General features: G+C 47.8%; 1 protein-coding gene across 1 annotated transcript in view; it reads left to right on the top strand.

The window, feature by feature from the left end:
- The first annotated feature begins 66 nt into the window (after positions 1-66).
- Positions 67-20,512, top strand: part of TAOK1 (TAO kinase 1) — a 59,006-nt gene continuing 38,560 nt past the window's right edge. The window contains exon 1 of the mRNA XM_052688584.1: positions 67-254. The gene's annotated coding sequence lies outside the window, so the exon portion shown is untranslated. The remainder of the gene's footprint in view (positions 255-20,512) is intronic.

Raw genomic sequence — 20,512 nt, 5'->3', positions numbered from 1 at the left:
CGGGGCCCGGCGGCGGGCGGCGGCGGCGGTGCCGGAGGCGCCGGAGGCGGCTCGGCCTGCCCTGCCATCTTAGGAGCCGTGCCACAACGCCTTTGTGCCCGCCGCGCCCGGGCACCCGGGGGGGGCCGGACCCGACGCCCCTCCGGGGGCGCCTCCCCCCGCGGGGCCGCCGCCCCTTTGCCCCGCTCCTCCTCCTCTCCTCCTCCTCCTCCGCGGGGGGCCGAGCGGCGCTCCCAGCCCGGCTGCGGCGGAGGGTAAGGCGGGCACGGCGCGGGGGGCTCGGCCGGGGCGGCGGGGAGAGCCTCGGGGAGGGGCGGGAGGAGGAGGAGGATGGGGACGGGGGGGATGATGGGGATGGGGGGGGGCCGGTGCCTCCCTCCCCCGCCGCGCTCTGCGGCACTGCCGCAGGACTCCGCGCCGCTCCCGGCCCCGAGCGGCGGAGGGCGGCGGGGGAGGAGGAGGAGAAATGGCGCTGCCGGCTGCTCCGCGCTGACAGCGGGCCGGCCCGGGATCCGCGCCGCTCCGCTCGGAGGCGGCGATGCGGCCCCGCTGCGGCCTGCCCGCACCCCGCCTTCCCGCAGTGAGCTGTTGGATGATCGCCGCTGGGTTGTTGTTTTTTTTTTTTTTTAATGACTTCTAGGGGGTAAATACCGTTTTGTGCGGCGCTGCTGTGGGATTTGGAGGAAAGTGACCTATTTTAAAGACCTTTTTTTTTTTTTTTCCCTCGCTTCCCCCACCTCCCCCCACCCCCAGCCCCCCCCATCGGCCGATCCCGTTAGCCAAATAGCGTTCCCCGACCATTTTAACGTGTCAGATGAAAGCATCTCGTCCAGGCTCTGCCTCTCCGCACCCCGCGTGGGGAGAACGCGAGCATCGCCGGGCCCTTCGGGTTCACCTTTGTGAACGGCGGAGATACGGAACGGTGCAGGAGAACCATTGTGCTGGGCGCGGTGCGAGGGGAGCCGCGGTAAAATGGTTGTTGTCAGCCGCGGGGCTGGGGGAAAAAAATGACAGAACGGCGTCGGCCTGTAGGACTCCCGCCGGTTTGTCTCGGTGTCGTTATTTCGGCAGGCTGTGTGATAACCAGTTGAACGCATCGCGTCCTTCACCTCCGCCTGGTGAGGTTTGAGGGCCCCGCGTGGCAAGGGCAGATTGCTGAGATGTTACCTGAAGGTTTGGCTGCTATTGATTCCTTACTGTTAAGGCTATTTGTGGAGCGTGGGACGCGGCTCTTGTTTTGTGTGTTTGGATAAAGGTTATCGGCTTGGAGTGCTTCGGATGAAACGTTCCCAAAATACCATCCCTGGTGTTACATGTAATGTTGAATGGTACGGCTCGGATCTCCTGAGAAATGCCGGTCGTGGTGGCACACCGTGATGCTGAAAATACCGTGGAAAACCAGGCTGTATTTTGACACTGGTGAAAGCTTGTCTTCCTGTTCTGCGATTACAAAATAACAACTTTTGTTGCAGGAAGCAGGATTTTAAGATACATGTTTCTTCAGACCCGGTTTGTTTCTGTTGCCCCTTCCTGTAGTAGTGTGTCTGTTTTTTGCTGCTGGCATCTCAGGGCAGACCTCATCAGCCCGGGTTGGGCCCTCCCATTGGATTCCCCATGGCATCCGCCTGCCTCTGCTGGTTCCTTTGCCGTCTGTAGGACCCTCTTCCCTTTGTCTGTTGACTCAGACATACTGATGAACTTGAACCTCAATGTATCCCTTGAACTTGAGGGATGTTTTTCTTCTCCTGTGTTAAGGATGTGCTGCTAAAGAGAAAATGATTGCGGTAGAACAGCTTAAATTACATTTAATCTCATTGAAAAAATATCTAAAGTAAAAGATCTTTGGATAGTTTGCTTATTATTATTACTATTATTGTTATTTTGCCTTTAACTGGGCTAATGTTAAGTGCTGCATGGAGGGGACCGGAGTTACAATTATATACAGAGAAGGTGACTTAGGCCTCAAGTTCGACTGTTGGAAGAAGTTATCTATCGTGTCCTCCCATTAGATTCTGCTGTAGGTGAGGTTGGAGAATGTTAAACGTTTACTTCCATGTAAATAACATTCCCATTTGTGCAGCTTCCATCTTTGCCTGACCCGATGTAATTCATCAGGTCGTGTCACTGCAGTGACGTATTTTTGATGTGTTGTGAGGCAGCCCAGGTTTGTGCGCATGGTGAACGGAATCAGAAGAGAAGCAAATATCACACTAATAATTACATCTTCAGATGCATCCTACTGGTGGATTTCCTGTAACCAGGATGTGTTGTAGAGAACAATAGACGTGGCAAAGAGTTCAGAGAGCCATTTGAAAGAGTCTGGAGTAGCTGAGAGCAGTGGGGTTCCACCTGGACGCAACCTGCGTGGTTCCATCAGGTGCCTCACATACATCGCCTTCCAATTCTCTTGTCTAGCAAAGGAACACTGTGCTGCTGCTCTCGCCCTTCTGTGAGGCTGTACCTCTCTTCTTGCTCTGTAGAGGCTACAGAATATTTGCAAAATATTCCTCATGTGGTTTATTTAACAGAATATTTTGTCCTATGAAAGGTTGAGGGCTGGTCTGGGTCTCCATGAACCAGGAAGTGGTAAAGAAGCTGTGATAAATATCCTCTAGGAACTCCTCTAGGATACAATCTTAGTAATCATGCAGGTGTTTTCTGGTCGTAATAAGATCACATTGAGAGCACATATAACGTGTGGAGGTGCACACCAGGAGCCCTGAGGATCCCTGGCTGTTGCTGCTGTCAGCAGTGATGCAGGCTCTTGTCCTCTGTATTACAGTGGCCATCAGCTGTCTCCTGTTCAAGCATGCCATGGGGTCAGAGGGCTTTTTGTTGTTTCCTCACTCAAACGTGGTCAGAGGGGAAAGTTTCACTTCAGCTCTGGAGGAGAGGCACAGCTGCACTGCGCGGTTCTGCTGCGCCCGGCGGCAGGGCTCGGTTGTGGATGACTTTGGTGTCCTCCCTTGGCTAGCCATTGTGGCAGGATGGGGTGCCTTCATGCCTTCTGGGCTGGTTGGCCGTCCTGCCTGCTGTCACTTGTGAACACAACCTCTGCCTTCCACAAAACGCTCTGCTTGGTGCAGAACAGATCTCCGTGCTCTTCAGTGGGCTCCCGAGGCCCCAGAGGTCCATTTTGTTGCAAGGCCCATCCTCCGCCCTCTGTCCCACGTGTGTCCCTGCAGTGACTCTTCTCTTTGACCCTGCACTGAGCCCCTTCAGCCCCAGCAGCAGAGAGCAGACCCAAGGAAACATCCAGTGATGTTGTGCCGTTTTGGTGAGCTGCAGCAGGTTCGTGAGCTGCTGGGCGAGTGCTGGAGAACCCCAGCACTGAGGTGGGTTTGTGCAGCCATGGTTTGACTAGAGAAATGCTTGGAGATAGGTGGCTGTTGGTGGCACTTTTCCCAGAATACGTGGCAGCTGGGTTTGGGGATTCTTTGTTCTCGTTGCTCTCTAATGGGCTGAGGAGATGCTCATCGTACATTGATTTCTGCATGGAGAAGAGGCTAGAAAAAATTCATTGGATGGAGGGTCAGAAAACCACTAATCCCCTCATGTGAAGTTCCAGAGGGAGCTCAGCTGTGCAGAGCTGCAGCACAAAGAGTAAAAGCAGAACTCAAAATGTAGGAACATGAAATTAGAGGTGAAGTGCAAAGTGTCTGAGGGGAAAAGGAGCGCACGAAACAGGAGGAAAGGATGGAGAGCAGCTTAAAGCACAGTTGGCTTTTAAGCACTGTGTTCCTTCCTCCTTATCTGAGTGCTCATTTACAGCACAAAACATGGAGGAAGAAATACTTTCTGAAGGTCCTTTGAAACGCAGTAGGCATTGGGCAGCACAGTGGGTGCTCCAAACATGGGTTCTCAAAGCGTTTTTTCAAACAAATATTTGGTGATCACTGGAATTATAGGTTTTTTTGTTTGCTTTTTTTTCAATACCAAAGGGAAACCACTGAGAACTCGTAATACTTTGTCAGAAATTATTACACTGGTCACTCTTGACGTTTTTATTTTGCTTTTAACGTCCTGCTAAACCCTCCTGGTTTCTTTGGCAGAAGAAAAGGCAAGGTAGCCACTGTAAACACAGCGGGAAGCAGCCAAAGCAGCAATACGTTTTCTCTAAATAGAAAAGCCCCCCTGCTTTACTCGGCTTGCTGAGTTGGTTGGGCATCTACCTGGTAGCATGGAGGTGATGTCTCCCTTTTCTTGATGAGGATCAGTGAGGATGGCCCAGCAGACTGAGCACGAGATGATGGCTCCTTGATAGGAGTGGGCAGCAGGTGATACAGTTTTGCCTGTTGTATTGCTTGGCTAGAAAGAGTTTTTATGTTCTCTAGAGGTCAGGATGGGGTGACAGCATGAGAGTTCCGTATTAGATATTGTCCTTTGAGAGGAGAAGAGCAGAAGTGTTTTGTTTGGGGGAAAACTTAGACCTCGAGGAAAGCAGGAAAGCAGCACAGCGCTGGGAGCTGGCACGCTCTGCAGTTCTCTGCGCTGTCATCTTCTGCTGACCCCCGGGGTGGCCCTGCCTGCAGCCATGCTGATGTTCTCTGTGTGTCAAACGTTCCCTCCTCCACTCGTGCAGTTGGTGGGACGGCCTTCTGTCAGAATGGGGGGTCTGTGGGTTTGCTCCAAAGCTCTTGCTGTGCATGCGGGAAGTTGAGTCACATTTGAAAAGGAGATTTTGATATTTAATGTTAGTCTCAGCCATCCCTGCTTGTAGCTTTGCAAGCCAATGCGTAGTGCACTCGAATTTTTAAAATGTAAATAGAGTTGTTTTCAGTCTTTCTCTTCAGCTAAGCTAAAATCCCATTTTCTTCCCTTCTGCGCCCTGCACCAGCGCTTGGAGCAGCGAGAGCCCTCTGCACGAGCACCTCTCCTTGCTGCTTTGGCTTCACTTCGTTCTGCTCTGGGCCAATTTCTAACCTGAGGAAAGCCTTGGGACCCAGGAGCATGGGAAAGGGGAATATGTGAATTCAAGCATGCTGAAAGGATGGGGAACGTTTCTTGTAACAGCTTTTGGCTTGTTCCCCATCCATGTGTTCAGCCTGTTTTCCAAACATCCAGAAATCCTTCCTCTTCCCTGACGTACCGCTGCTCAGAGGCAGCAGCAGACCCAGGAGCCTGTTCCCAGGGAGCTGCTGCAGTGGGATTTATTGGAAGAAATCGCATGTGGGATTGCACATGTTGGTTATTTTCGTTTCCCTCCTCCTTGATATGCAATTGTTGCTCTCACCCCAATCCCTCCCCCCGTCATTGTTGGCTCCCTCCCTCCCTCAGCCAAGGAGATGAGAGGAGAGGTTATTTTTGCTAATGCTGCTCCTCAAATAGGCCACGAGCATACAGTAAGTAGCGCAGGAACTTTCTCCATGGGAAACCATCGGTTATTAGGATTTCTCAAGCTGTGTCCCAGTGGCAGTGCAACATGTTTCTGGAGCTCTGGGCCGTGGTTGTCACTGCTGTCAGCTCCTCCCAGTCCCCGCTTCCTTGTAACCCAATCTGAGGGCAGATCATGGGATTGGAGCACGCCTCGCTTTTCCCCGGTGCTGTGAATGTTTGGGTTGCCTGTTTGTTCTTCACAGGGTAAACTGTGTGCCGTGATCCTCTTTTATTTATTTATTTATTTTTGGCTTTGCCTGTTCCAAAAAGCAGTTGACAGTTGTTAAAATCAGTTCTGGGCCAGGCACGATTTGATGCAATTAAACTGTGTTAAATGCGTTCCAGAACTGTTTCTTGGCCTAGATAGCAAACTAGTTAAACTCTGGCTTTGGAATCTATTTCTGTATGGTTTGACCCTGTACCCCTAGGTAAGCTCTCTACTTTTTTAGATCTCAAATACACACAGGTCTGCTGTCTTCAAACCCATGGCCCTTCCATGTCTCCTTGGGCTTTTTCGTCACTCTCAGCTTATCTGAGCCTTGTCTTGAGAACCATGCACTGTAGTGATCTTGTTCCACCACCTGCAAGGACTGAATGCATTGCAGTGAGAGGATTTTCCCTGGCATCAGCTGGACTGGTACAGACCCCACTGTATGGCTGCTCAGTGTATCTTAGTGCAGAGGAAGGCTGTGAGGTTGAGGTTTTTGTGAAGGTTTGCCATTTTAATTAAAGAAGGTAATCCAGGCCTTGACAGAATCCCACCCTGGCGTCTAGAAGTGCATATCAGCATTGGGAAGGAAATAATGATGTGTTTCAGAGAAGAGCCTTACTGAGAACACCAAGCTTCTTTTTCCCTATAGGTTAATTGCCACATAGGCAAACCTTGAACTCTTACCTGAGTGTTTGGCTTCATTTTCCTTCTTCCCATTCCACACAAACCCCCCTCTAACTCACGCTTTGAAGTATTTAAAACCAGGTTGGTCTCTGGCTGGAGGTGTGTGGTAGAACCTCGTGTTAATTCTTGCTGGGACCTGCCCGTTTTGCAGCAAGAATGCAGGCAAGCCCATCTGAAAGCTGAGCACCTTTCCTTGGTGGAGAACAGGAGATTGTTTTTCCTCCAGTGAGCGCAACACACGGGCAGGTGAAGCTGAGAGCATCGCCGTTCCAGCAGCCGTGCCGGGTACCCAGGGGCGGACAGGAGGTGGGAAAGGTTTGTGAGGATGCTGGGCCTGAGCTCAGCTGGCGTGCATGGCGGCTGCTGGAGATGTTTCCTTCTCCTGGTATGAGGAGATGTGGCTGCAAGCTGCTGGCTGAGGCGTGCACCAGGCTCCTGCTGGATCAGCTCCTTTGCTGAAGGCCTGTGAGCAGTGCTGGGCTCACCAGTGCTCAGAATTCCACTTTCTTGCTGGTTGGGAAGATGGAGCTCAGGGTCCTGAATGCTACAATGACCTGGATTGAAGAAAAATTCACTTCTTTTTTTTTGTGTTTGCTTTTTGTCCTGCGTAAAATCAGTTGTGGAAAAAGCAAGACCTCATCCTTACTGCTACTTTTGTTTTCGTTGCAATACACATGTTTTAAATTTGTTTGCAAAGCCAAGATTGGACAGAGGATTTGTTCCCGATTTGACAATAACAAGCAGAGCACTTGGGATACTGGGCTAACATGAGAATGGTTTATTTACAAAGAACGTGGTTTGTGCTCACTGAGTTGCAATTAGAAGGACATGAAGAACATTTAAATAATTACTTGTCATTTATTAGAAAAGAGCTGGCATTCAGGTTTTGGTGCACACACCCGTGGATTTTTTTTTTTAAAAAACATTTTGGTAAAACCCCTAAATTTTTCCAAATACAGGCAGGTGTTTCTTCTTCTCAGCCCCAGTCTCCTAACATAACGTGTGAATTGGTGTTTCCAAGCTTTTTGGGTGTTGCATTTTCCCCTGTCGCAGGGACTGTGGGCAGTGCAGGCAGCCCAGCACCAGGGCACTGCCCTCCCTCTGCACTCCCTGCTATTGAAAACTGATAGCTGTAGTGACTGTAAGTTGTTGTAATCACAGCTCGTTTTGTCTGCATTGCAAATATTGTTATGTTTAAATAGAAATAGGTATCATTAATATTAATATAGTGAGAAATGAAATATTAACACACAAATAGAAATTAAAGTAACCTGTAATACGGAAAGATTGTCTTAAATATGTGATGCTTTTATACTTTCCTCTGAGCTGACAGCTTGATAATAGTAATTCCCAGTTCTTAATTTCATCCCTAAATCTCAAAGAATTTGAAACAGGTGATGGATGCCTATTTATTTTTCACATTCTTGAGGTGAGGTACAAAAGTGCAGGTGGAGGAAGGAGCGAATGCCCAGCATTGCCATGGCAGCAGCTGAGTGAAAGCACTGTGTGTGGATGTCGCTGCAAAACCGGACATCCTTGTGGAGATGTGCAGAGGCTGTTAGTCCTGTTAGTGCAGCCCCTACCACAGCTGGATCTCCCATCTTCGTAAGGGTCTGGCTGCTGTGTAATGCACATACTGATGTTCACGAGGAGCAGAAAGCGTTCCCACCTGATGCACTGGGAAGAAGGAGGAGCTGTGAGCTGTCGGCATGCTGTGCTGAGCAAGCACTGGAGGTGTTCAAGGCACATGGAGATGTGGATTTATTGGCACGGTCAGCGGCACCGAGGGGTGGGTTGGGGTTGGACTTGAGGATCCGAGAGCTCTTCTCCAACCTGAACGATGCTGTGATTGCCAGCTGTACCTAGCAGTTTGTGAGGCTGCTGAAGGAACAAAGATGATGCGGAGCAGCGCGAGGAGCCTGCCGTGTGAGTTACGATCTGCCTGTCTGCTCATTTTCTGGTTTGGAGGCACCGAGCACCTGCTGATTTAGGGGTTTTCTCTTTGTGATTTCATGCCTGCGATTAGCATTGCTAAGTGCGTGACACATAGGGCCTCACCACTGAAGTATGTTCTGCAAATCCACAAACAGAATTACACTGATGGTCACTGTCAGTCTGTCCTGACGAGTTTCCGAGGGTAACCCAGCAGGATGCAGCACGCTTTGTTGGGTCCATGTGATACAACAGGTCTTGGACTTGAGCTGTCTCAGTAAAGTCCTTTCCATGAACGGAGCTGCCACCTCCTTTTGGTGCTTCCTTCGTGGCAGCTGTTTGTTTCTTTTCAATTATTGGGGCAAGACATTGAAGTATTTCAGTAATATTCCAGTGCCTTCCCTTTTACTTTCAAGCCCTACAGAAAATTTCAGCTGCTTGACAGAAATCTATGATTGCATTTTGTCCCATTTTGCCAGGATATCTCAAGGTAGAAGGTGAGCAGTAATAATAGGACTTGGCAGATGTAGGGGGCTGTGAATGCTGTGGTGTGATGGTGTCCTTAAAAAAGCTTGTTCTGGACAAAATCTCAGTCCAGTACCTGGTTAGTTGGTGCTGCCATTGCAGCATTGCCCCTCAGTTAATAGGAAGGCCGTGTTTGTTCAGCTGTTTGGAGAAACTATTAATATTCTGTCTGAATTGAGCAGGCTCTAATACTGATCAGCTTGTGCACAAGGTGGTGATGGCAATCTCATTAATTTTGTATTTAATTACCAAAAAGTCAAAGCAGAGAGCTTTGGAATGATTTGTAACCGTCGTGCTGTTCAGTGGCTATCAGTGGGATAGGGATGTGGGATCACCAGCAGTTTAATATACCTTCCCCTTCTGTAATTTTCCTGTTTCTTTTTGCCTTGCTGTTGTTCATGTGTGTTTCGTTTAAAACGAAGTCAGAAGTAGTTAGGAGCAAGGCAAATGGTGGGGCAGCATCTGCTCAGGTGTCTCGAATCTCCAGGAAGCTTCCTGGAGGTTTTCTTCCAAGATTTTCTCTTCCAAGATATTTCTCACTGAAGTCTGTTATTTCCGAGCTCGCTGGCAGTGTCGATCTGCTGGGTTCAAGTGTTACCTGAAGGATAAATCTGCTTGTGACATGGGCAGCTGGTCTGTGTGCTTCTAACATGCGCTCTCACAAGCTTTAATAGATACAGACAAGGTATGAGTGACTCTCACTGCAGGAAGCGTGGGCTTCCATCTGCAGATGTGACTTTCTGCATGCGTGCACACCTCGAAATCCCTCTGTCTCTGGTGCAGAGTGCTGCACATGCTCTGCATGGTGTTCTGTAGAACGTTTATTTCACAGGGACAAATAATTTTGTAAAGCCTTTCAGTAACAGTGGTTCCAAATTTGCAGTGACTTAGATGTGCTTTGCAGCAATGTGCTGTACTTTGCTTTTTTCCACTGTAGTAGAAGCCACTTGCCTATGCAACTTTTAATTAAGAATAAAACAAGCATTAAAGGAGGTGGTGCTCAAGGTGTCTGTATAAGCCAGCAGTAAACTCTTAACTTTAATCCTGCTGGCCTGGCAAGCATTGGGATCGTCACCTTCTCCTGCTTGGAACTGCTCTCCTGGGCCACATTTCCAGGGTAAAATTCTCTTAGCCATGGGCATGCTGAGTTTGAGTTACCTGAGTGCTACCAGTCGCGAGCTGAAGTTTGCATCTCATCTGCCTGAGAGCTCCTTGCTCCCGTGGGGGCTTTGCTTTTTTTGTACGTGTGATGTCATCGTTCTGCGAGGTCTGCGCTTCGACATCCTCCAGGAACACAGAACCAGGGGATGAGACCAGAATGCCAAATGCAGAAAACAAGTAGATCTGATTCTTCCTCCCCTCCCTCCCCCTTTTTTCTTTGAAAGGAGCTCTCAAGCTGACTTCTTACAGCAGGAATTAGTTTAACAGAATAAAAGGCTGTGAGAGAAGCACGCTTATTGCTTTTCTCCATTTCTTCTCCTCCTGCAGTGTGTGCTGTAGGTAGTAAAGGATGTGATGCATCTTATGTGCCAGATGCAAATGTATTTCTAGTTTATAAATATCTTGGTCCCCATTGCCTGGGGGATCTGCTTTCTTTTAGCATAACCTTTCTGTTCCCACTGTTTTGCAGACATCCACATAAGCCCTGCATAGCGACTTGTGCCCTGGTTGTGCACGGAGCAGCCCCTACATTGAGTGTTCATGTAAATGTTGGTGGCACTGACAGCTTTCCTCCAGGACTGCAGGGCCAGGGGAGCAGCCAACACAAGGACAGGGCTGATAGAACCATGCTGGTTCTGTTCTGGCCTGAGGAATTCAGAGTAAGAGCTGCCTTCTGTGTTGTTGGTTGGCTGCACTCAGCGGTGTGGCCCAGGTAGATACTGACAGGTTTGTTGTTCTTCAGGCTAGAGCTCTGGCTATTCCCTCAGTCACAGTGACTTTGCACAGTGATCTGCAGACGGGTGATTTTAGGTAGTTGGAGGCCATGAGCTCTGAACATGGGTCCTTAGAGGATGGGTTGGTGGTTCTCAAGATGTCTGGATGCTGTGAGCTCGTGGGCAGCAACACTGCTGGAACTGGTGCTCCTTGCCCTGCTGCCTTCAAGAAACCTGACTGCTGCTTGGGTGCTCTTTATAGCTTCATCCAACAAGGAAATGCTGTTCTCTGGCATGGTGTGTTGAGTGCTCAGTAACTCCCTGTCCAGCTGGGCTGCGGGGCTGACCTGCATGCGTGATGAGGGAGCAGCCCTGGCTTTCTGTGTTGGTTCTTGGGTATCAGGGGGTTGTCCTACTTTCCCTCCTCAGAATACAGGATGCTTAGAATTTGTAGAATGGACACCTGACTTTCCCTTTGTTTATCAGCCAACAAGAGCAGTCAGCGAATAGATCTTCCTTTTCATAAAGGAAATGCTGCTTGAAACTTAACTGCGGTTTTCTTTCTTATTTGTCTGTCCCTACTGACAAACAAAAGGCATAATCCATTATTCCAAACTGCTGAAAAAGAGCCTTCAGGATGCCAGGTATGAAATTGTGCCACTCGTTCAGGTAGCGGTAGGAAATGGCACGTGAGATGTTTTAGAACCCACGGAGAAGAAAGTTCTTTGTATGTGTGAATTTAGTATTCACAAAAGGTGTCAGATTGACAGCCTGGGAGGTTGTGGAGATTGGAATGTTGTTTATCCCTGGAGTAGTGCAGTGCAGACTGCAGTGGTGCAGGACTTGTGTGCATTGCTCTGCTGTGACTCCCTCCTAGTGCCCTTCGCAGGCAGCCTCTAGGGGCAAGGAACATTTTCTCTGTGCCCATTTAGAGCTGACTGCTTGGATGAAACTGTCAGAAAGACGTGAGGGTTTTTGGCTTTGGTTGTTGTTGTTTGTGATGAAGATGCTTGTCTCCTGAGACCCAAAGAGGTAGGAAAGGAATTTGATAACGTCTGCCTTGGTGCTGCTCCTGCTGCACAGACAGCCTTCAGCCGCCGTGTTCTCTGGCTTTGTGCAGACTGCTGGTCTCAAGGCAGAAGCTGCTAGCCATTCGAGATCTGCTGTAGCACAAAATCAGCTAAATGGTGCCATTCCTTCATGTAACAAGCTGGGCACTGGGTGGAACTTGGAAGAAAAAAAAAAAAGAGAAAGTGAAAACCCCAGAACAAAAACCCAGATCTTAATCATTTAACATTTGGCATAAGGGACAGCGTCAGACCCTTCTGTTCTTGCTGTGAGCTTCTGTGATCTTAGGTCACCTCTTATTCATATACTTCACGTTTTGTCTGTAAGCTAAGAGTGTTTATTGCAACTCTACTAAGTGCTCGGCAAATATCTTCAGTGAAAGTCCAGGTCTGATGCTTTGCCAGTTAAATAATAGCTTTGTAGGAGAAAGTACTGGGGAAAAAGGGAGAAGGAGCACATTTTTCCAGACCCACTGTAAGACTCAATGAATGCCTGTGAACCTGTGAGAGGAGATCCCATAGGTGTGGTCTGCATTGCATTGACATGGTTGATGTTAGTCATGCAAAGCTGTTTTCCTCATTCTGCAGACTGGGAGCAATAGTTATGATCAGCTTTCTTCAAGCTGTGTTGACAGTGTTTGGATACCACAGACTGATAATGAATCAGCTTCAGAATGTATTGTCTCTATTTCAGAGATATGACTTTATTTGACTTTTAACCAACAGAACAAAAGCAGGTAATGAATGCAAAGGAAAAACAACAACACGAAAACCCAACAAAACCAAACCACAGCAGATGGTGGCTTTTTGAAAATGTCCAGCATCCCTCAGCAAGATCTGTCCGTTCTCATGTGGGACTGTTCCATGCCTGTCCTTGCTCTCTGCCACGCTACTTCTTCTGTATCCTAGCAGAACCAGACCACTGTGGTGTATATTTGCAGACAACCCCAAGGAAACCCTTCAGACCATGCATCTTAATCCCACTCAAGCTGCACAACGTGGTTGCAGCTCTGGGCAGCAATGCTTCTATTATCTTCAGCCTCCGTGTGCAGTGGCTGCTTGTCTCTCTGGGTTGCACGGTCTGGCTTTGCTGAAGTCACTGATTGCCTTTGGATCTAAGGCTCTTCATGGGAGCTGCTGCTGCCAGCCAGCAAAGTGCGGGCATCCAGCTCAATCCCTGCCTGCAGTGAGTGCTTATGGAGGAGTATAAGATTATTTTAATTGGCTTTTTCTTTACAACACCATTGCTTTACTGCATCTCTCAAAGGTCACTGTCAGAAAAGTCACTTGCTAGTAGCTCCCTCCTCATGCAAAAGCCAAGGCCGGGCTCCTTGAGTCGGGTAGGACAACAACCTTGCTTTCAGAAAGCCTAAGGGAGGGCAGGCTCCACCATATCTCAATTAACCTCTTCTTTAAAGGCACAGGAAATAGTCTCATCCAACTGCAGCAATCAAATTATTGTTCCCCTCAGCTGAAGAGTAGAGGTGGAGGTGGTCGCTGGTATATTTTTTTTCATTCATTTCCTTTTGTGAATGATCAGTGAGAGCAGCTGGATTAAGCAGCCTTGTGTGTGAGCACACAAAGAACTTACAAACTATAAAATGAACAGGCCAGTTCCTGATTGCAGCTTTCTGTCAAATTTAGGATGGATGTGTTTTTACTGTAGCTGAAATTACCTTTTCAGCCTTAAAATACTTTAATGCTTACTAGGTACATTCAAGCAACTTGAGTACTTCAGTCTAGAAGAAAGTGCAGCATTTCTTGCTTGGGAGCAGAGGAATTGGTGCACAGGAGAAACGTTTTTGAAGATGCTTCTGGTCAGAGGCAACCCACATGGAATGGACCTTGGGCGCTAAAACCTGCTTTGTGCACATTGTTCCTGTGTTGTTCCAAGTATTTCCTTCAGGTGCAAATGTTCACCTACCTCCTCCATGCTTATATCCAGGACAATGTAGGGAAAAGATGGACCCATTTACCTTCTGTGTGCGCCGTGACCAGACCTGTCTGCCTGTGCAGAGGCAGCTAAGCAGCAGGGTGCCTAAGTCCACAACGAGCTGGATGTTTTAGTAGACCAGTGAAGGTAGCTGTGGTTTGTTCACTGGGTGCATTCTGCTGAAAGCAATTCCACGTTTCAGTTTTACAGTACCTGTAGGTGGTGGTACTGAAGGAACCCCCAGCGCTCGAGCAGTCCACCCGTGCATCATCCTCCTAGTGATAAGATCACAGTGATGTAGGCCAATTGTAACAGGTTGACTTGTTTTATGCAAGCTTGTGAAACCAAAAGAAGGAGAGATTGGGGCCGATGGAGAGCTGGAGGTGTGCAGCAGAGGGGAGGAAGGCAGTGAGCAGTGATGGGTTGGCAAGGAGCTGGCAGGATGAGTTCTGACACTTTCTAATTTTGGAGTTGCTTGCCTTTGTAACCTTAATAATTTTGTTCTAATACACTAGATACAAAAATCACGCTGTATGTTCTGAGGAATTTGGTTACCATGGTAATGGGTCTATAAGTACATGGGAGATAAGATGTCAGCAATCAGAACAGCTGTAATTTAGCACACGGACCTGTGATTGCCTGGACTGGGAAAGCAGGCCGCTACAAACTTCAGCTTCAATCTCCTGCTTTGCTGCCAGAATGCCTGATCCTGTGTGAAAGTGACGTCAGAGCTTCTACAATAAATCTTTCAGTTTTATGGAATTTCAGCAGACATGCCCGAAATTTCTGGGTAAACAGAGCACATACCTCCCTCTGTGCCAGGGGAGGGAGGTCTCTGCGTTCCCACCCAGCCTCCGGGTGCAATGCCAGCATTTCTCAGGCCTGGCGATGGAGAGGTTACAAGGGGGGACTGTCCTGGCCAGGACAAAGCTGGCAGCTTGCTCAGAAGGACGGAATGAGCCGGAGGATTTGCAGTCATGGGAGCATGGATGGGACCGAACGAAGTGCATGGCTGTGCAGTGACAGCAGAGATCCTGCACGAAGCTGTGGTTTGTCAGGAAGGAGAGGATATGAACAACTTGGGTGCATCCACTGATAACGTGGTGACTGTAGGACTGACTGAGGCACAGCACAGCCCTGGGCTTGTGCTTCTCCCTCAGGATGAAAAAGGGAAGAGAAAACTGTTTAAACTTTTGAAGGCGGTGCAGCAAAAAGAGTAAAGTGTGAACTGACAAATGATGAATACAAACTGTAAATCAGTCTTAATCAGTTCTTAAATGGGCTCCTAATCCAAACAGGACGGGGTTCTGGAGCAGCCTGGTGATCAGAGTGGTGGCTTTAAGAAGCCCTTAGGGAGCTGGCCATCATTTGACGCCTGGGTTCTATCATATAGCTGCTTCAAACAGCAGGTATGGGACTTAGCAGGACCTATAGTGCTGTGAGCTTAACTGTCCCATTGAGAGATATTCAGCTTCTGAGCCACTGCTGCCTGAGTTGTTGTGTGGATTAGTTGAAATAAGCACATTCAAAATTAAGAGTGTCCTTTTTATCTTAGCACAGACTGAAAACCTCTTTGTTGTAAGTAGAAGGTGTAGAGGGAAGCAGTGTAGGCCTTGTAGAATCAAAGGAGCAGCATTTCCTCAGCTAGGTAAAATGGTGAGAAAGATGTTCTTTGCTGTTGTTTTATTTTGGGTTTTTTGTGTGTGTGCTTGGACTAATCCTCTTGCTGTGTGCTATTTAAAAAGTTTTTCTGCTCAGTCATGTGAGGACAGGAAGAGTAAATACTTAGCTTGAGCTGGAGTAAAACAGGACCAGTCGCCTTCCCTTTGGGGAATTCCAGCAGGAAAGGAGGTGCTCGTGGGATGAAATCATGGCTCAGTGAAGGTAGCTCCACTTCTGGGAGCAGAGAACCCAGCAGAACAAATCGTGCTGCAGCAGAAGGCTTCAAATGATTCTGGTGCTGAAATATGCTCTGCTTTTTTGGACCTGCTTTGAGTTACAAACCAAAATAAGAAGCTTACATACGTGTAATATCCCTTGTGTTAAACAAGGTGGGCCCTTCTCGTAACAAGGTGTGCTTTGATGAGCTGATGTTTGCTCGGCCCTGAAGGACAGCACTATGGATGTGCAGTGCGTGGTCCTGGCAGTGGGTCACCTCTGTGTGAGAGGTGCCAGGGGCATCCCCAGAGCCTCACCCAGCCCAGCTGGGATGTTCTTCCTCCTGGAAACATGCAGTGTAAAAGCAGAGTTTGTGCCTCTTGGATGTGGTATCTGTGGAGCAATTTCCGCAGGTTGGTTTTGCTCTTTATAGCTTAGATGGTTCATGCCTTCACTCTGTTATATCTATCTTTGGCTCTTACGTTTTATGGGCTATTCCCTTGTTTTTCAAGTCTCAGCACTTCCCATTGCTTGCATATGTATCGCTTTCAACTCTTGCACATTTTCTCTTGCATTTTAGTTTGTCTTCTCAGCCATTTATGACTTCTTACTTCTAAGCCATGTACTGTGCTTTCCTTTTGCTGGTGGATGAGTGGAGAACAATAGCCAGGAGCAGACTGGCAGAGATTTCCTTGATGTTTCTTGAGAAATTCTGTAATTATTTTTCCAATTGATTCTCTCTCATTAATTTGACATCATCTTCATGTAACTGTGCACTGACTTCCATTGAGCTGCCTGCCCAAGGCTCATCTCATGTGTGTTAGGTTTAGTTTAGGAGCAGGGGTGGTGTTGAGCGCTCATTAATTTTGGTCTTTCATCTCCTGTTTTGGTTCTCATTCACATCCTATTTTAAGGATCCTGTGTCATTTTTGGTACTGCCAACCCCATGCTTACACAATTGAAGGGTTTTCGTTTTCCTATTGATCTGAAAGCCTTCCTTTCAGGCCTCTTTTCTGAAACGGTGTGATACTGCTGCTTTTTAATTACCTCCTTTATCGAGGGTAATTACCTGTACTGTGGGCTTTAGTAGCTTGTTTCTGGGTCTTAGGTCATCTGCCCTGAGCCCAAAACAGCTGATTTGCTTCCATTCTCTATGTTTCTCATTCCAGGGCAGAATTGGTTAGCAGTCAAGAAATGTTTGCTTGAAATTCTGGACCCATTGAGACATCTGAGCTGTTACGGGCAGCTGGGATTTCCCAGGATTTGGCCCCTGGGCTCAGTGGGCTCCCATCAGCTCCTTTCTCCTGAGCACTGTGCACGGCCTGCACTGCGACTGCAGGCACTGCGGATCGGAGCAGCGTTAGGTCAGCGATGCTGCATGGAGTGCAGGAAAATAGTTGGCAGCCACTCTGAACCTAATGAATTGCTAAAGAAGGCGGGCAGAAGATTTCATTTTTTCCAGTTGTCTTCCTCATAGCTTTGCTAGCCTAAGGAACTACTAAATTTAGAGCTGACCTTCATAATAAATATACCAGAACTATCACAGGCAGAGGCATTTGGAGATGGTAGCGCTGGGGACGTCGGTATGGTTGGCGCTTCCTGAACATTCATGAGAAATGAACACGGGCTGTTCTGCAGGTTCAACTTCAGATCCAATGGGATGCTTTGTTTTAATAAAGAGGAAAACAACAACCCAACAGGCTGCTTTTTGGCATTAGATCTCTTTCAGTTGCATCAGTCGTGTTATTGAAGCGATAAGGTCTGTGGTGCGTTTGGTGTTTCTCAGGTGAGTGAGGTTGCAAAAATTAGCAGTTAACAGAAGTAATATTTTCAGATTATTGAAAGTGTTAGGTGTGGTCACGTTTGTAACTGTTGTGAATATAGGTACAGTGTCTACAGAGTATCTGTCTTCAGCACAGGAACAGGCTTGCCCAGCTGGTCATCTTTACTACTGCTTAGAAACAGAAATACAGAGCAGAAAACAGAACGGAGAACACAGGATGACTGGTGCTTCCATTGGCTTTGCTGTTGGTGCAGATCGTCCCAGTAAACGCTTACACCCAACCCAGAAGCACAGATCCTGAGCTGTGGGGAACTTCTCTGCCTGACCCTCTGGCTGCTGACGTTCCTGGAAAGTAAACATGCAGGCAGCACAGCTCAGTGAGTGTGCTGGGTAAGTGATTCAGGGAGCTGGTGATGGACATTTTAGTGTCAGAATCTTGAGAGGGAATCAAAGTAAGCCGCACAGTGTACAAGAGCACGGATAAGAGAAGTGCAAGCAGTGTTCTAAGATAAAAGTGTCTTCCTGAGGCTATTCTGTGAGGAAGTATAACACAAGGAAAAAAATACAGGTGGTGAAGCAGAGAAGGGAAGAAACAAATCTACAAAGAGGTTTTTCCAGGAGAGAACCATTCCTCAAAAACCTTTTTTCAAGTCAAGGAAGGAATCTTACTGGAATGCCAGGATTGCTTTGTTGGAGGAGGAAACGCTTATCGCGTTGGGGAAGAAAAGCCTGTCTGAACAAAAAGCCATCAGGACTCAGCACAACATCCAGGTACCAATTCTTCTCATCCCTATAACCTCTTCCTTCTACGAGTACAGATGGAAGAGAATGTGAAAGATGTAAAGGGAACAGCATTTCATGACGGTTCTGTGCTGTAAACTTCTGCTGCAGAGGAGGAACTCTGCTCCTTCTCCATCAGCAGTGCTTTTGTTGCATGGGTGCACGTGGGGCTGCAGGGCTTCACAGAGCGCTCTGTACTGCTGTACTGCGAATGATGGAAGTGTTGGTAGGGCTGTGGGACCTCTCCTGCCTCAGCCTTTGGCAGCAGGAGGGCTTTGTGGCACAGAGGCTGACGCTCTCATCTTTCCCTTTCCCCCTTCCCTTTTTTTTTTTTTTTTTTCAGCATATTAAATATTTTCCTAACTGTCTTTGGAAGAATGCCATTCATCTGCACCTCCATTTTCCTTAATGACACGTGGTGTGGAGAACAAGTGTAGCAAAAAGGGCAATTTTAAGATGATGAAAAGAAAGGCAAGTTCATGACTTAGCATAGTGTGCTGCTAAGGGGCAGAATGGGACACTGAGGAAGATGCTCTCAGTGCCTCTTGCCCCTCTTTCAGAGCACAGGAGGAGCAAAATGCTACTTACTGCATCTCCAAGTTCTTCTTGTTTCATTTCTGGGATGTTTTTTTCCCTTCTAATTACCACTCTAGGAAGATCTCCAGATTGCAGAACTAGAAGGATGTAGTTAGCTTGGTGGGAGAGGCTTACCCAAGTGCGCAAGCAGTCTGTGCTGTGTGGTTTCACATGGATCCAGTGACCAAAATCACAGCCTGTTCTGTGGGCTGGGAGATGTGATGGACTTTGCACTGTGAGAATCACCAAGAACGTGATGCTTTTGATACCAGGTGGACCAGAGCCTGTGCTGAGAGATGTTTGAAGGAATACCCACAGCAATGTGAAGGGTGATTTTTCTCTCAGTCACTGGATGTGCCAATCATCACATTGTCTTTTTTAAGCTTATGGGTTTCCATTCTGCATCTACTGGAAGAAAAAGGGGTGTGATTTGTCTGTGACTTTAAAAGATATAAAGTACTGGGCTTGTAGGTCAAGCCTTCACTGCTAGACTGAAAATGAACAGAAATCTTTGAGTCAGTGTTAGGCAGCCTTACCATCTCACTCTTGCTGTGGGCATAATTGTAAGCAGAAGAAAAAATCTTTCAGTCAGGTCTTTCAGTAGTTGTGGCTCACCATATTTCTGATGGTGGTGGAAATTTTTGGTGTCAGCTGGAAGCAGTTCAGGAAAATTTTAATGGTGTGTTGAGAGGATAATTTAATCAGGGCCTCATACACTCCCTGCGCCTGACCTGTGTGTAAGTGGGAGAAAATCCCCCTTCCCTCTTTCGACAGTTGCATGATGACACTTGTTCCCATCTACTTGGTGCAAGAGCAAGGGAACAGGGTGCAAGCAGAGGAAATCACTCTGAAATTTAGCAACTCTTTGCACTGCATTCAATGCTTGAAGTGTATATTCATATATATCGAAACACCAGTTCCTAGATGGTGATTTGTGTTTTGTGGTCGTCATTTGCTCTCCCCTTCCACGGCTCTGAGTTGGGTAAGAGGAATTTCCAGGCCTGGTGTTTGTCTGTGTTGGATATTCACTGTGTTGTCTTCTCTGTTAGAGAACACAGCCCTGAAGATGATGGAGCCGTGGGTTCCTGCACAGGCCTTAAGTGTGATGTACATTTTAGCAGGGAGAAACGTCTGGCATTACTGACATAAATTTTCCTAAGTTTTTACTGCATTAAGTGTATAATTTGGCAGACAACTACAATGTGAAACAAGATTTACATTTCAAATGGCAAATAATAGTTTGTTTACAGTTCTGTAATGGAGGGCAGCATTCCTGTTGGCCTTGTGAGCCATTGGATGAGTCTTTTTGGCTTGCCTTCTTGTAGCTAGTGAAATGCAAGGACAGGCAGGGTGGTGGGCAGCTTCACGGTGCGTTCATCTGTGCAAGGCTTCCATTTTGTGCTCCTGAGATGAATATTTAGCTCTGTTCTAATTTCCCCACTTCCAGAAGCTGAGAGATGTTGAATATGTTGACTCTCTGAGACTTCATTTGTATGGGCAGCACGTGCTGCTTTTTAATGCTAATAATCCACGAGCCTCTGTGCTAATTGTCACGTGTTGGTTTCCACAAACTTCTGAACCAAGGATCTACAAAGGCTGTGCTGTGCTCGTGCTTCGCGTGGTGCGGTGGGCGCTGCTTGTCATCATTCGCATCGCTTGGATTTGGGTGTGAGGCTGAGAAGGAGCACAGCAGACGAGTGAAGGTCTCAGCGAGTGCCTTGCTGCTCATCTGCAGGGCAATCCGAATGCGTTCTCTTCCCTGCACCTCGAGGAGAGAAGTCTCCAAAGCGTGAGGCTTACTTACGGAGCAACCGTGGCACCTGGGCTAGGCTTGTGCTCCTCTGTGGGATCCTGGGGCATCTTAATCACAGGGCTGGGCATGGGATGACACGG

The sequence above is a fragment of the Tympanuchus pallidicinctus genome, unplaced genomic scaffold (assembly GCF_026119805.1).
Source record: "Tympanuchus pallidicinctus isolate F22 unplaced genomic scaffold, pur_lepc_1.0 scaffold24, whole genome shotgun sequence".
In the NCBI taxonomy this organism is placed as follows: Eukaryota; Metazoa; Chordata; class Aves; order Galliformes; family Phasianidae; genus Tympanuchus; species Tympanuchus pallidicinctus.
The sequence above is the reverse complement of the archived record's forward strand: the minus strand, read 5'-3'. Positions and strand labels throughout refer to the sequence as shown.